Consider the following 15,032-nt stretch of genomic DNA (forward strand, 5'->3'; position numbering starts at 1 on the left):
GGCACAAATCACTTGGCCCACTGATTTGGGGAAATGCTGAGGATGGAAAATGTTTTTTTTAAACTATGTGTGGGTCACTGAGGGATGGTCAGGAACATCTAGACTAGATTCTCAGGGTATGGGCGAATTGTTAGGGTTTTGGTGCCGGTGGAATTGTACCCCAGTTAGAGTCAGTACTTTCAGCCGAGCAGTCAGTAACAAATTTCACCAATTCTTCCTTGTTAGACGGCTGAACTGATCTGGAGAAGCGGATTGCCGGATTGCCCTCCCACACACCTTCAAGCCGGAGAACTTTTTCACTACCTGGTGAAGTTTGCGCCTTTTAAAGTTCCTGCTGCTCAGGGTGGGATGAGAGGGGGAAAAAATAAAGGGGAGATGAGCATGAACCGAGAAGAGAGACTAACACATTACATGTTGGCAGCAATCTATCGGAAAAAGGTCCGAACAGGTACCATTGTGCAAATCCACGCAGACAGGGAGGAATGAACATTTTGTCTATTGGTTGAGGAATATCCATCAACCTTTTTTTAAACATTGAACAAATTAAGCCAAAATAAATGAAAGTAATATGTTTTTTTAACGTTGGACTAAAGTATTTCTTCCTCTTGTTATGGGTTGCCTTTTTTTTAGTGATACTTAACTTCTTCCCTCCCATGGCAGCTAAAACCCTTGCAGGGCTGTAGTAAGATATTAGATGGATCCAGCTGCTTCTGCCTCTGTCTGCCCCCCAAAGTTTTATTGTCATCAATGAAACAGCAAAAACCATTAGAAGACTCAAAGGTTGCCGTTTGATTCTTGCCCGTGTTAAGTTGGCTGATCTCAGTAGTTGCTCAAATTGACCCCAGCATAAATTCGACAAGTATTCAAATGATTAAATATAACACATTCTGATCTGAGGTGTGCGTCCGTCAAAACTGCTTGAGACTTTCCGTCAGGCACCAGATGCAAGACTGATCAGCCATGAACTAACCGAATGGTGGAAAAACTCAAGGGGCTGAATATCCTTCTCCTGTTCCTGTAGGTACTGCTGATGCAAACCTTTCCTCTGTTTGATAGCAAGGCTTTCCTTTAGAACACACCTGGGAAGCATCCATTTTGAGTGGGACTTCCCAGTCCTACCAGCTGTGGGTAGCATCACGGGTGGAAGGGAAAATTTGGATGGTGATTCTTGGCCACTCTCCAAGTTTTTCCTTCCACCCGCGATGATGCCCACTGCCGGCAAGGCTGGAAAATACCACCAGTTATTAAAGGCGCTACGTAAAGTTGTTGTGTCACCTACGAACATAGAACTAGGAGCAGGAGTAAGCCATTTGGCTCTTTGAGTCTATTCTGTCATTCAATAAGATCACAGCTGAACTGGTTGTGTCTCAACTCCACTTTTCTGTCTTGTCCCCCACAACCCTTGTCCATTTTATCGAATTCTTTCTTGAATAAATTCTTCGACCTATCCTCCACTGATTTTTGGGGAAGAGAATTCAACAGGGTAACTACCGGCTGAGAGGACAAACATTTCCATCTCCAAATTAGAAGGGAGACCACTCATTCTTAAACCATGTCCCCTAATTCAATGTCCATCACAAGAGGGAACATCCTCCTGGTAACCACTCTATCATGTCCCCCAGAAACTTAAATAAGATGACTTTCCATTCTTCTAAACTCCAGTAGGTATCAGCCCAATCAGTTCAACCTTTCTTCATAAGATAAACTCGTCATCCCAGGAATGAGTCAAAAGAATTTTCTCTGAATTGCTTCTAGCAAAATTATATGTTTTTTTCAAATAAGGAGACCAAAACTGTACACAGAACTCCAGATGTGGTCTCACCAAGGCCCTGTACAACTGCCGTAAAACATCTTTACTTTTATATCCTGTTCCCCTTGCCATAAATGCCAACATTCAATTTGACCTCCTAACCACTTGCTGTATCTGCATACTAACTTTTTGTGATTCATTTACCAGGACACCCGAGTGGGGAGGCGATGGCCTAGTGGTATCATCGCTAGACTATTAATCCAGAAACTCAGCTAATGTTCTGGGGACCCGGGTTCGAATCCCGCCACGGCAGATGGTGGAATTTGAATTCAATAAAAAGAAAATCTGGATTTAAGAATCTACTGATGACCATAAACCATTGTCGATTGTTGGAAAAACCCATCTGGTTCACTAATGTCCTTTAGGGAAGGAAATCTGCAGTCCTTACCTAGTCTGGCCTACATGTGATTCTAGAACCACAGCAATGTGGTTGACTCTTAAATGGCCTAGTCAAGGGCAACTAGGGATGGGCAATAAATGCTGGCCAGCCAGCAATGCCCATGTGCCATGAATGAATAAAAAATATCTTTTTGTGCCACCAAGTTTCTTCAATTTAAATACGATATTGCTTTTCAAATCTTCCTGTTAGAGTGGACAAATTGTGCAAAGATGTGCAGGTTGGATGGATTAGGGGCCGTGCTTAATTGTCCCTTAGTGTCTCAAGATGTGTTGATTGCGCTTAGCCATGGGAAATGTGTGGGGCTATGGGGATCGGGCCTGGGTAAGATAGAGAGAGTTGGTGCAGACTCAATGGGCTGGATGGCCTCTTCTGCACTGTAGGGATTCTAAGTTCACTTTTTCTCTTTTATACTTCACCTGCCAAATTTTGCCCACTCACTTAACCTATCTATATTCCTTTGTATAGGGTCTTTTCCATCTCTTGACAATTTACTTTCCCAACTATCTTGGTATCATCAGCAAATGTAACTACCATTCAGTCCCTTCATCAAAATCATTGATATAGATTGTGAAGAGTTGAGGTTCCAGGACTGATCCCTGTCGCAACCCACTAGTAGCTCATTGCTCCTTACACCATGTGACTTATCTTGTGGAGTAATCTTTGAGTGGGAACTTACTAAATACCATTTGGAAATCCAAGTACACCACATCTACAGGTTCTCCTTTGTCCACCTTGCTTGATACTTCCTCAAAAAACTCTTAATAGATTAAACACAACTTTCCATGTTGACTCTGCCTAATCACATTAGGATTATCTAAGTATTCTCTGCTAATCTCCTGGATTCCAGCAATTTTCCTATGACAGACGTTCGGCTAACTGGTCTATAGTTCCTTGGTCCAGCCTTTATTCTCCCAGCACATTTTCCCTCATGGTATTTTTAAAGTTCCTTCTTCCCATTCATCCTTTGATTTTCAAGCATCTTTGGAAAGTTTTCCACGTCTTCTACGTGAAGGCAGGCGCTAAATACTCACCTCAACACCTCTGCCAGTTACTTGCTTTCCATTATCAATTCCCACTTTCACTCTCTAGACTAGCTTTAGTTTTTCTTTTCCTTTTTAAATACTTCTAGAAACTTCTATTCTCTGTTTTTATGTTACTAGCTAGCTTTCTCTCACCCTACTCTCTCCCTCATTATTTTTTTGAATCCCTACAGTGCAGAAAGAGGCCATTTGGCCCATCGAGTCTGCACTGACCACAATCCCATACAGGCCCTATTCCCACAACCCCACATATTTACCCTGTTAAACCCCTGACATAAAGGGTCAAATTAACATGGCTAATCAACCTAACCTGCACATCTTTGGACTGTGAGAGGAAACCCACTCAGACACGGGGAGAATGTGCAAACTCCACACAGACAGTGCCCGAGGCTGGAATTGAACATGCATCCCTGGTACTGCGAGGCAGCAGTGCTAACCACTGTGCCACCTTGCCATTAGTCATTCTTTGTTGGTTCTTAAGATCTGACCAATTCTTTGACCTACCACTAATCTTTGCAGATTTATACACTGCTTCTTTCAATTTGACACTATCCTTAACTTTCTTATTCAGCCACCCATGATGCATCCTTCTCAAAGTCTTTATTTTTCACTCACGAGTATAAATCTTTACTGTGACTTAACAAATATCTCCTTAAAAGTCTGCCAGTGCATCTCTACCATCCTACCTGTCTTTCCCACTTTACCTTAGTTGGTTCTGCCTTCATACCCTCAATCAGGTTTAAAGTACTCGTACTAAATTCACTCTTCTCCTCACTCCCAAATATTCAGTTCCACAAGCTTGTTCCTTGCCCCCTCTCGCTACCCTGAGAGTCTTTACCTAATAGTCCCTCTTTCTCCCTGAAACCTTGGAACTTCTTGGGTTGGATCTTTTAAAAGGGGCATTGCGGGGTGAGACCTGGCGTGAGCAGGAATCAAAAATGGCAGGTCCTAGATGTAGGTCATCCTGAGATCCCAGTGCCTTTGGAATATGGGAGGGAGTGTGAGGGAGCAGGAAATGCCTTCACTGCCAGTTAGTGAGCCCTGAAGCTCATTAAGGAGCTTATTAAGGGACCTGTTTGAGATTGTAATTTTTAAATACTTGCCCAGTGACTCCCTGAACAGTCTGTGAATAGCTAGCTATTGCTTTAATCGTGGGGCCCTGGTAAATTGTTTTCCATTAGTTTTACTTTATTAAGAATATTCTTTCTTGGAATGTGGGCATCACTGCCAATTAAGGCAGGAGTTTACAACAGCAAAAGCAGCAAATGCTGGAAAATCGCAGCAGGTCTTCTGAGATTGTTGAGATTTTCCAGGACTTTCTGCTTTTGTTTCACATTCTTGCAGTCATTTGCTTTTATCTTAAGACCAGCATTTGTTGCCCATCCCTAATTGCCCCATGGGGGGCTGTTAGGCCATTTCAGAGTCAACCACATTGCTATTGGTTTGGAGTCACATGTAGGCCAGGTCGGGTAAGGATGGCAGATTTCCTTCCCTAAAGGAACATTAGTGAACCAGATGGTAGTTATAATGGTCACCATTACTGAGACTAGCTTTATATTCCAGATTTAACAATTGAATTCAAATTCCACCAGCAGTTATGATGGGATTTGAACCCATGTCCCCGGAAAGAAAGGCTGGGCCTCTGGATGACTATTCCAGTGACATTACCATTACGTCACCATCTGTGGGACCATCCAGTGCTGCTCCTACCCGTCTCGCCCATGGCTGCATCCCATCTCAAGTAGCTGCCTTGTCTAATTGGCAAGGCATTGGCAATTCCCAACATGGCTGCCTGCCTTTGCTGTGTGTGACTCACCTGAAGAAGGGGCTTAGAGCTCCAAAAGCTTGTGTGGCTTTTGCTACCAAATAAACCTGTTGGACTTTAACCTGGTGTTGTTAAACTTTTTGCTGTTGGCACCAGGTACGCAGTTGTCACCTCCCTGGGAGCTCGCTGCCACTAATTGAGCACCGAACTCCCGTCCTGGCCGTTTAAAAATAGCGTCGCAAGAGCAACAGGACATGGAATTGGGCCCAGAATTCATCTGCACATTGGATCCCTGACTCTGCATCTGAGATCTGGCACCTTATCCTCTATCGGCCTTCCCTTCTTTTGCTACTTAAAACCCCAAATTTGGTGTCTTTACCGCTTCACTCGGGTTCAGATAAACAGAGGTAGCACAGGAAGCAGGAATAATATGCAAGGAAAAGCAGGGCATCCTACTTCAACTTTTATTCTGTTTTTCCACTTGTGGGAAATGGAAGTGGATCGTTTCAATCCAGTTTCCATGTAGATGCAGACAGGTGTTAAACGGGACAACCTTCTGCAGCCATCACATGTGGGAACTGGAGAGAGTCACCCCGGGGCAGTGGGAGATACAATACTGAGTCAAGATTGAAATGTGTCACTGGGCAGAGAGACTCATCAGCAGCATTGGCGACACTCAAAACCTCGTGCCCTTCAGAAATGTTCACTCAATGCTCACAGTCACACTGAAGATTTAAACATGGATTTCTCTGCATTTCCCACATAAAAAAACAAGCTTCTGCAAATAGCAGAGATTGCAAACGAATCACTCTATGTGTCCCTTGGCCTTTGCAGCAGCTCATTTGGCAGCACTTGTTTTTGTCACGGGAAAGAGAACATAATCAGAGTTCATAACCCAACTTCCCAGACACAAAAAGTGAAAAGTCTCACAACACCAGGGTTAAAGTCCAGCAGGTTTATTTGGAATCACGAGATTTCGGAGCGCTGCTCCTTCATCAGGTGAGTGGAGAGGTGGGTTCACAAACACGGCATATATAGACAGAGACACAATCGCAAGATAACTACAGATTGGAATGTGAAGAATGGTTGGGATGCGAGTCTTTACAGGTAATCAAGTCTTTACAGGTACAGACAGTGCGAGTGGAGACAGGGATAATCACAGGTTAAAGAGGTGTGAATTATCTCAACACAGGGAGTTTGCAAAATCCTACTAACTATCCTGGCTTGAGACAATTCACACCTCTTTAACCTGTGATTATCCCTCTCTCCACTCGCACTGTCTGTACCTGTAAAGACTTGATTACCTGCATTCCAACCATTCTTCACATTCCAATCTGTATTATCTTGCAATTGTGTTTTTGTCTATATAGACCGCCTTTGTGAACCCACCTCTCCACTCACCTGATGAGGGAGCAGTGCTCCGAAAGCTCGTGATTCCAAATACACCTGTTGGACTTTAACCAGGTGTAGTGAGACCTCTTACTGTGCCCAGGCCAGCAACTCCACATCACAAAAAATGAAATGATCGGGCAAAAAAAACAAGCCGGTAGGTTGTTTAAAAAACGCTGAGTAACTGGGGTTAGCGCCACTGAGACGGTGTGATTTTCTGGTCCCTGCACTCTGATGACTTGTACTGCAATAATTAGTCTTGATGGCTACTGCTCTGAGGTTCTTAATTGGCAATCCTTCCCAAAGTGTGTAGGACTATCAGCAGCAAGCAGCACAATACTCCATATGGATCAAAGAGACCCTTTCCATTCTTTAGCTGTTATTGTATCAGGAATCCCCAGGAATTTGGGAATTGCTGCCAACCTGGGAATATTGTAACACTGTTTTGTTGAAGTAAATTTTATTTTAATTACCTGTGAGAATAGTTTGCACATCAAAACTTGAAATAAATGATTAAAAGCACTTTTACTGTACGGATGAAATGTGATATTCTCTCATTTTGATATTGTAATGGTCCAATGATGAAATGTCTGTGCATTCAAATGTCTCCTCATCTGTTCAAACAAGTATCCAAATTTCTTCTGCCTCATTAACTGAACAACTACACCAGCATGATGGCATTCAGTCAAGTTTTGCACATGCAGATAGAAGTTTAAGTCTATTATCAGTGTCACAAGTAAGGCTTACATTAACACTGCAATGAAGTTACTGTGAGAATCCCCTAGTCGCCACACTCTGGCGCCAGTTCGGGTAACACTGAGGGAGGATTTAGCACGGCCAATGCACCCTAACCAGCACGTCTTTCACACTGTGGGAGGAAACTGGAGCACCCAGAGGAAACCCACGAAGGCACGGGGAGAACGTGCAAACTCCGCACAGACAGTGACCCAAACCAGGAATCGAACCAAGGTCCCTGGCGCTGTGAGGCAGCAGTGCCACCGTTCAGAGGGATACGACAGAGGCTCCAAATAAAGACTAATAAATACTCTGCTCAGAGTGAAACACAACTATTTATGTTCAATAATAAAAACAGAAACTGCTGGATAAACCCAGCAGGCCTGGCGTCATCTATGGAGAGAAACAGAGTTAATGGCTGATATTTTATGACCTCGCTTGGGCGAGGCTCGTAAAATCCTGCCCGAGTCCAATGGAGAATTCCGTTCTGTGGGCCGCGCCCACCCCGATTCCGAGGCAAGTGTGATGGCAAAATATTGGTCCATGTTTCGGATCTAAATGATGCTTCTACAGAACAACTGCAGAAGGGTCATTTTGATCGAAAATGTTAACTCTGTTTCTCTCTCCACTGACGCTGGCGGATTTGTCGCGTTCATCCAGCATTTTCTGTGTTTATTTCAGATTTCCAGCATCCACAGTATTTTGCTTTTCTCTATGTTCAATGCCCAGTCTGTACTGAGGTAGCTAATCTCAATTAGGGGCTCCACAGAGCTGGAGAAAGGTTCTGTCCCTTGAATTTTACACAGTTCTCCCCAGCTGGGACGTGAACATTTTGGGTTTGACCGCGATGCCCTTTCTCGGTGAAGCAGCTTGTGGGCACTTATTGTACAAGTTCATACATGAAAGGGTGAGTGGCATCACATGCTGTGCGGAGAGTGGGCACCTTCACAACAGGGATGTGGGAGGGGATGGGAGCGGGGATGGAACTCATTTGAAAAGATTCATTTGGGGCAGCACGGTGGCACAGTGGTTAGCACTGCTGCCTCACAGCGCCAGGGACACGGGTTCGATTCCCGGCTTCGGATCACTGTGTGGAGTTTGCATGTTCTCCCCGTGTCTGCGTGGGTTTCCTCCGGGTGCTCCAGTTTCCTCCCACATTCCAAAGATCATAGAACCATAGAAGCCCTACAGTGCAGAAGGAGGCCATTCGGCCCATCGAGCCTGCACCGACAACAATCCCATCAGGCCCTATTCCCATTCCACATATTTACCCTGCTAGTCTCCCTGACACTAAGGGGCAATTTAGCATGGATAACCCGCAATCTCTGGACTGTGGGAGGAAACCAGAGCACCTGGAGGAACCCCACACAGACACGGGGAGAATGTGCAAACTCCACACAAACAGTGACCCAAGCCGAGAATCAAACCCAGGTCCCTGGCGCTGTGAGGCAGCAGTGCTAACCACTGTGCTACCCCAGATGTGTGGGTTAGGTGGATTTACCATGCTAAGTTGACCCCTAGTGTCAGGGGATTAGCAGGGTAAATATGTGGGCTTACGGGAATAGGACCTGGGTGGGATTGTGATCGGTGCAGACTCGATGGGCCGAATGGCCTCCTTCTGCACTGCACTGATTCGATGAAAGATTTACCATGGAATCCTGGTTTCTTTTGACATCAAACTGCAACAAGATGAGCGTAAGGAGAAGGCCATAATGAAGCCATAGTGAAGCCATGGTGAAGCAGGGAAAAGCAACGAATTCAAGTCATTAGCAATATGTAGACACCATGTCAAGCAATGTTCGACACTGACAATAGCTAAGAGGCCATCCACAGCTCAATTGGTAACACTCTCACATCTGGCACATAAGGTTAGGGGCAATACTGAACATTCTGCGGTGTCAGAGGTGACGAGACGACTTTTCCTGTTCCGTCTGCCACGGGAATCGGAGCTGGCGAGGGGCGGACCATGGAAAGGTCTGTTGACCTCGGGCGGGATTTTCCGGTTTTGGGGCGAACGCGGCCCACCTGACATCTTTCAGATGAGACGTTAAAATGGGGCTCCATCTACCTGCTCAGGTGAGTGTGAACAATCCCACGCCACTGTTTTGAGGAATATTTACCCCTCAATCAAAAAACGGAATCTGGTCATTCTCACATTGCTGTTTGTGGGAGCTTGGCTGCTGTGTTTCCTTCATTACAACAGTCACCACACCTCGAAAAGTACTTAATTGGCTGCAAAGGCTGTGAGACATTGGGTTGTCATGAAAGGTACAATATAAATGCAAGTGTTTCTTTTTAAGGGCTGTATTCGGGAAGACTGCAAACATATTAAAAATTCTTACACATACATCTGTAACTGATTCTCCCTCCCACACAGCAAGAAGAGTATTTTACACAGCCCTTGGATTCACCGTGTGGAGTTTGGATGTCAGTCTTTGAGAGATGCTCTCTTTGTAACATAAGGAGTGGGAGGAGAACATTATCTCAGTCATCACCCCACAGTCAAACTGTGATTAGAGACCAAAAAGCACATGCAGCATAAAGTCTATTGAGGGCGGAAGTAAAAATAAAGAAGGTGCACTGCAAATGGTCCACAATATTTTAGGTGGTCACTGGTCCAGTCTTGAAGTCCTACTCCAGAAACTTGAGCGCAAAATCTAGGCACAGTAAGTAGTCTCACAACACCAGGTTAAAGTCCAACAGGTTTATTTGGAATCACGAGCTTTCGGAGCGCTGCTCCTTCATTAGGTGAGTGTGAGCAGCGCTCCAAAAGTTCGTGCTACCAAATAAGCCTGTTGGACTTTAGCCTGGTGTTGTGAGACTTCTCACTGTGCCCACCCCAGTCCAATGCCGGCATCTCCACATCAAATCTAGGCTGACACTTTATTAGTGAGGAATTGCTGCCGCACTGTTGGAATCTTTTGAATGCTGCACCAAACCAAGAATCGTCCTTCCCAGCCGGATGTAAAAGATCCCACAATATTTCAATCAGTTCTCCTCTGCGTATGTCCCAGCCAATAGTTTCCTCTCGAGCAACATCAAGAAAATAGATTATTTCAGAATCAGAGAATTGTTAGAGACCATTGGTCCATCATGTCTGTCCTAGCTCTCCACAGGAGCAATTCACTAAGTGCCATTCTCCTTGTAACTCTGAGTTCTTCCTTTTGATACAAGTCTAATTTCCTTTTGAATGTTTCAACTGAATCTGCCTCCACAAAACTCCCAGCTATAGTGCATTCCAGACCATAACCACTTGCTGTGTCGGAGGTTTACCCTTGTCACTTTTGCTTATTTTACCAATTATCTTTCATCTTTGTCCTCCATAGAATCCTACAGTGCAGAAGGAGGCCATTCGGCCCATCAAATCTGCACCAACCACAATTCCACTCAGGCCCTACCCCCATAACCCCACGCATTTACCCTGGCTAGTCCCCTGACACCAAGGGCAATTTAGCACAGCCGATCAACCTAACCAGCACATCTTTGGACTGTGGGAGGAAACCGGAGCGCCCGGAGGAAACCCACGCAGACATGGGGAAAACGTGCACAGACAGTTTCCCAAGCCGGGAATTGAACCTGGGTCCCTGGCGCTGTGAGGCAGCAGTGCTAAACATTGCGCCACTGTGCCGCCCAATTATTCAATTCTTGTTCTCGATTCTTTCACAATTGGGAACAGTTTCTCCCTATCCACTCTGTCCAGGCCCCTCATGATTTTGAGTACCTCAATCAAATCTCCTCTCAGCTTTCTTCCACCCAAGGAAAACAGTTCTAACCTTCTCCAATCTACCTTTGTAACTGAAGTTCCTCATTCTTGGAACCATTTTCTGCACTAATGCATTCACATCCATCCTAAAATGCAGCCCCCGGAACTGGATGTATTAGTCCAGCAGAGGCCGAGCTAGTTACTGTTTAGTCATTATCACATTTCTTTGTGAGATCTTGTGTACAATATGGCTGCCGCATCACATACATTTGACTAACTTCAAATTATCTTGTTAGCTTTAAAGAGTTTTTTTACCAATTGAGGAAGGGTGCTAAAAAAATGGAAAATCTTTGCTTTTGAAACCTAAACTAAGTTCATAGAATCCCTACAGTGCAGAAGGAGGCCAATCGGAAGGAGAGCAGGGGGATCCTACGAGAGCAATTCAGAGAGTTGGGAAATAGACTAAAAGGTAGGGCCTCCAGGGTGGCCATCTCTGGGCTGCTCCCAATGCCTCGTGCCAGTGAGGCTAAGAATAGGGAGTTAGTACAATTGAATGCTTGGCTAAAGGACTGGTCCAAGAGGGAGGGCTTCATTTTCCTAGATCAATGGGAAGTTTTCAGGAGAGGATGGCACCTGTACAAGAAGGACGGGTCACAACTAAGTTGGAAGGGCACCAATATCCTGGCTGGGAGTTTTGCTAGTGCAGTTCGGGGGGGTTTAAACTAGTATGGCAGGGGGGTGGGGATCAAAATATTAGGTCTATGAGTGTAGAGGCTGGGGACGAGCTTGGGGCTGGGACAAGGCTGGCAAAGAAGAAGAGCACTCTGGGGAAGGATGACCTCACTGGGCCTGGAGGTCTGGAGTGCTTATACTTCAATGCAAGGAGCGTAGCAGGTAAGATAGACGAACTTAGGGCCTTAATGCTCACGAGGAATTTGGATGTGGTTGCGGTGACAGAGACTTGGTTGAAAGAGGGACAGTACTGGCAGCTGAATATTCCGGGGTACAAGTGTTTTAGGCGAGACAGAGGAGGGGCCAAAAGAGGTGGGGGAGTAGCATATTAGTTGGAGAGCATATTACAGCGGTGCAGAGGGAGGACAATTCAGAGGGGTCGTGTAACGAGTCACTCTGGGTGGAGCTTAGAAACAGGAAGGGCGCAGTCACTATGTTGGGGGTATACTACAGGCCCCCCAACAGCCCAAGGGAAGTGGAAGAACAGATATGTCAGGAGATACTGGATAGGTGCAGGAAAAATAGGGTTGTTGTTGTGGGAGACTTCAATTTCCCTGGTATAGACTGGAAATCGCTGAGAGCAGGGACTCTGAATGGGGAGGAATTTGTAAAATGCGTACAGGAGAGTTCTTTGGAACAATATGTAGATAGCCCGACTAGAGAGGGGGCTATACTGGACCTAGTACTGGGGAATGAGCCCGGTCAGGTCTTCAAAGTTTCGGTAGTGGAACATGTGGCAAATAGTGACCACAATTCTGTTAGCTTTAGAATAGTGATGGAAAAGGATGAGTGGTGTCCCAAGGGTAAGGTGTTGGATTGGGGGGAGGCTAACTTTAGTGGGATTAGGCAGAAATTGGCAGCTCTTGATTGGGAGAGGCTGTTTGAGGGTAAATCCACATCTGGCATGTGGGAGTCTTTTAAGGAACGGTTGTTCGGGCTGCAGGACAGGCATGTGCCTGTAAAAAAGGATAGGAAGGGTAGGATTCGAGAACCGTGGATAACCAGGGAAATTGAGGGACTGGTCAAAAAGAAAAGAGAGGCGTATGTTAGGTCCAGGCAGCTAAAAACGGAGGGAGCTCTGGAGGAGTACAAAGAAAGTAGGAAAGAACTCAAACGGGGAATTAGAAGGACAAAAAGGGGTCACGAAATCTCCTTGGCAGACAGGATTAAGGAGAATCCCAAGGCATTTTATTCATACGTTAGGAACAAAAGGGTTGTCAGGGAAAAAATCGGACCTCTCAGGGACAAAAGTGGGGAATTATGCTTGGAGCCCAAAGAAGTAGGGGAGATCCTAAATGAATACTTTGCATCGGTATTCACAAAGGAGAGGGATGTGTTGACTGGGAGTGTCTCGGAGGGGAGTGTTGAACCGTTGGAGAAAATCTCCATTACAAGGGAGGAAGTGTTAGGTTTGTTAGAGAATATAAAGACTGACAAATCCCCAGGGCCTGATGGAATCTATCCAAGGCTGCTCAGGGAGACGAGAGATGAAATCACTGGGCCTCTGACGCAAATCTTTGTCTCGTCACTGGACGCAGGTGAAGTCCCAGAGGATTGGAGGATAGCTAATGTGGTCCCGTTATTTAAGAAGGGTAGGAAGGATAACCCGGGTAATTATAGGCCGGTGAGCTTGACGTCCGTGGTGGGGAAGTTGTTGGAGAAGATTCTTAGAGATAGGATGTATGCGCATTTAGAAAGGAATAAACTCATTAACGATAGTCAGCATGGTTTTGTGAGAGGGAGGTCATACCTCACTAACCTGGTGGAGTTTTTTGAAGAAGTGACCAGAATGGTTGACAAGGGAAGGGCCGTGGATGTCGTCTATATGGACTTTAGTAAAGCGTTTGACAAAGTCCCCCATGGTAGGCTGGTGAAAAAGGTTGGATCTCATGGGATAAAGGGGGAGGTGGCTAGATGGGTGGAGAACTGGCTTGGTCACAGAAGACAGAGGGTGGTAGTGGAAGGGTCTTTTTCCGGCTGGAGGCCTGTGACTAGTGGTGTTCCGCAGGGCTCTGTATTGGGACCTCTGCTGTTTGTGATTTATATAAATGATCTGGAAGAAGGTGTAACTGGGGTGATCAGTAAGTTTGCGGACGACACAAAATTGGCAGGACTTGCAGATAGTGAGGAGCATTGTCAGAAGCTACAGAAGGATATAGATAGGCTGGAAATTTGGGCAAAGAAATGGCAGATGGAGTTCAATCCTGATAAATGCGAAGTGATGCATTTTGGTAGAAATAATGTAGGGAGGAGCTATACGATAAATGGCAGAACCATAAAGGGTGTAGATACGCAGAGGGACCTGGATGTGCAAGTCCACAGATCCTTGAAGGTGACTTCACAGGTGGAGAAGGTGGTGAAGAAGGCATATGGCATGCTTGCCTTTATAGGACGGGGCATAGAGTATAAAAGTTGGGGTCTGATGTTGCAGATGTATAGAACGTTGGTTCGGCCGCATTTGGAATACTGCGTCCAGTTCTGGTCGCCACACTACCAGAAGGACGTGGAGGCTTTGGAGAGAGTACAGAGGAGGTTTACCAGGATGTTGCCTGGTATGGAGGGGCTGAGTTATGAGGAGAGATTGGGTAAACTGGGGTTGTTCTCCCTGGAAAGACGGAGGATGAGGGGAGACTTAATAGAGGTGTATAAAATTATGAAAGGCATAGATAGGGTGAACGGTGGGAAGCTTTTCCCCAGGTCGGTGGTGACGTTCACGAGGGGTCATAGGTTCAAGGTGAAGGGGGGGAGGTTTAACACAGATATCAGAAGGACATATTTTACACAGAGGGTGGTGGGGGCCTGGAATGCGCTGCCAGGCAAGGTGATGGAGGCGGACACACTGGGAACGTTTAAGACTTATCTAGACAGCCATATGAACGGAGTGGGAATGGAGGGATACAAAAGAATGGTCTAGTTTGGACCAGGGAGCGGCACGGGCTTGGAGGGCCGAAGGGCCTATTCCTGTGCTGTATTGTTCTTTGTTCTTTGAGTCCGTACCGACCACAATCCCACCCAGGCCCTATCCCCATAACCCTCATTTACCTTGCTAATTCCACTGACACTATGGGCCAATTTATCATTGGCCAACCCACCAAACCTGCAGATCTTTGGACTGTGGGAAGAAACCGGAGCACCCGGAGGAAACCCACACAGACATGGGGAGAACGCGCAGACTCCACACAGACAGTGACCCAAGCCGGGAATTGAACCCGGGTCCTTGATGCTGTGAGGCAGCAGTGCTAACCACTGCGCCATCCTTAAACATTCCCCCTCCAACCTTGAACCTGTTTAGCCACATATTCAGCATAAAGTCAGAGTCATAGAGCTTTAGAGCATGGAAACAGGCCCTTCGGCCCAACTTGTCCATGCCGCCTTTTTTTTAAAACCTGAAACTAGTCCCAATTGCCCTCATTTGGCCCATATCCCTCTATACCCATCTTACCCATGTAACTGTCTGT

The sequence above is a fragment of the Mustelus asterias genome, chromosome 29 (assembly GCF_964213995.1).
Source record: "Mustelus asterias chromosome 29, sMusAst1.hap1.1, whole genome shotgun sequence".
Lineage (NCBI taxonomy): Eukaryota > Metazoa > Chordata > Chondrichthyes > Carcharhiniformes > Triakidae > Mustelus > Mustelus asterias.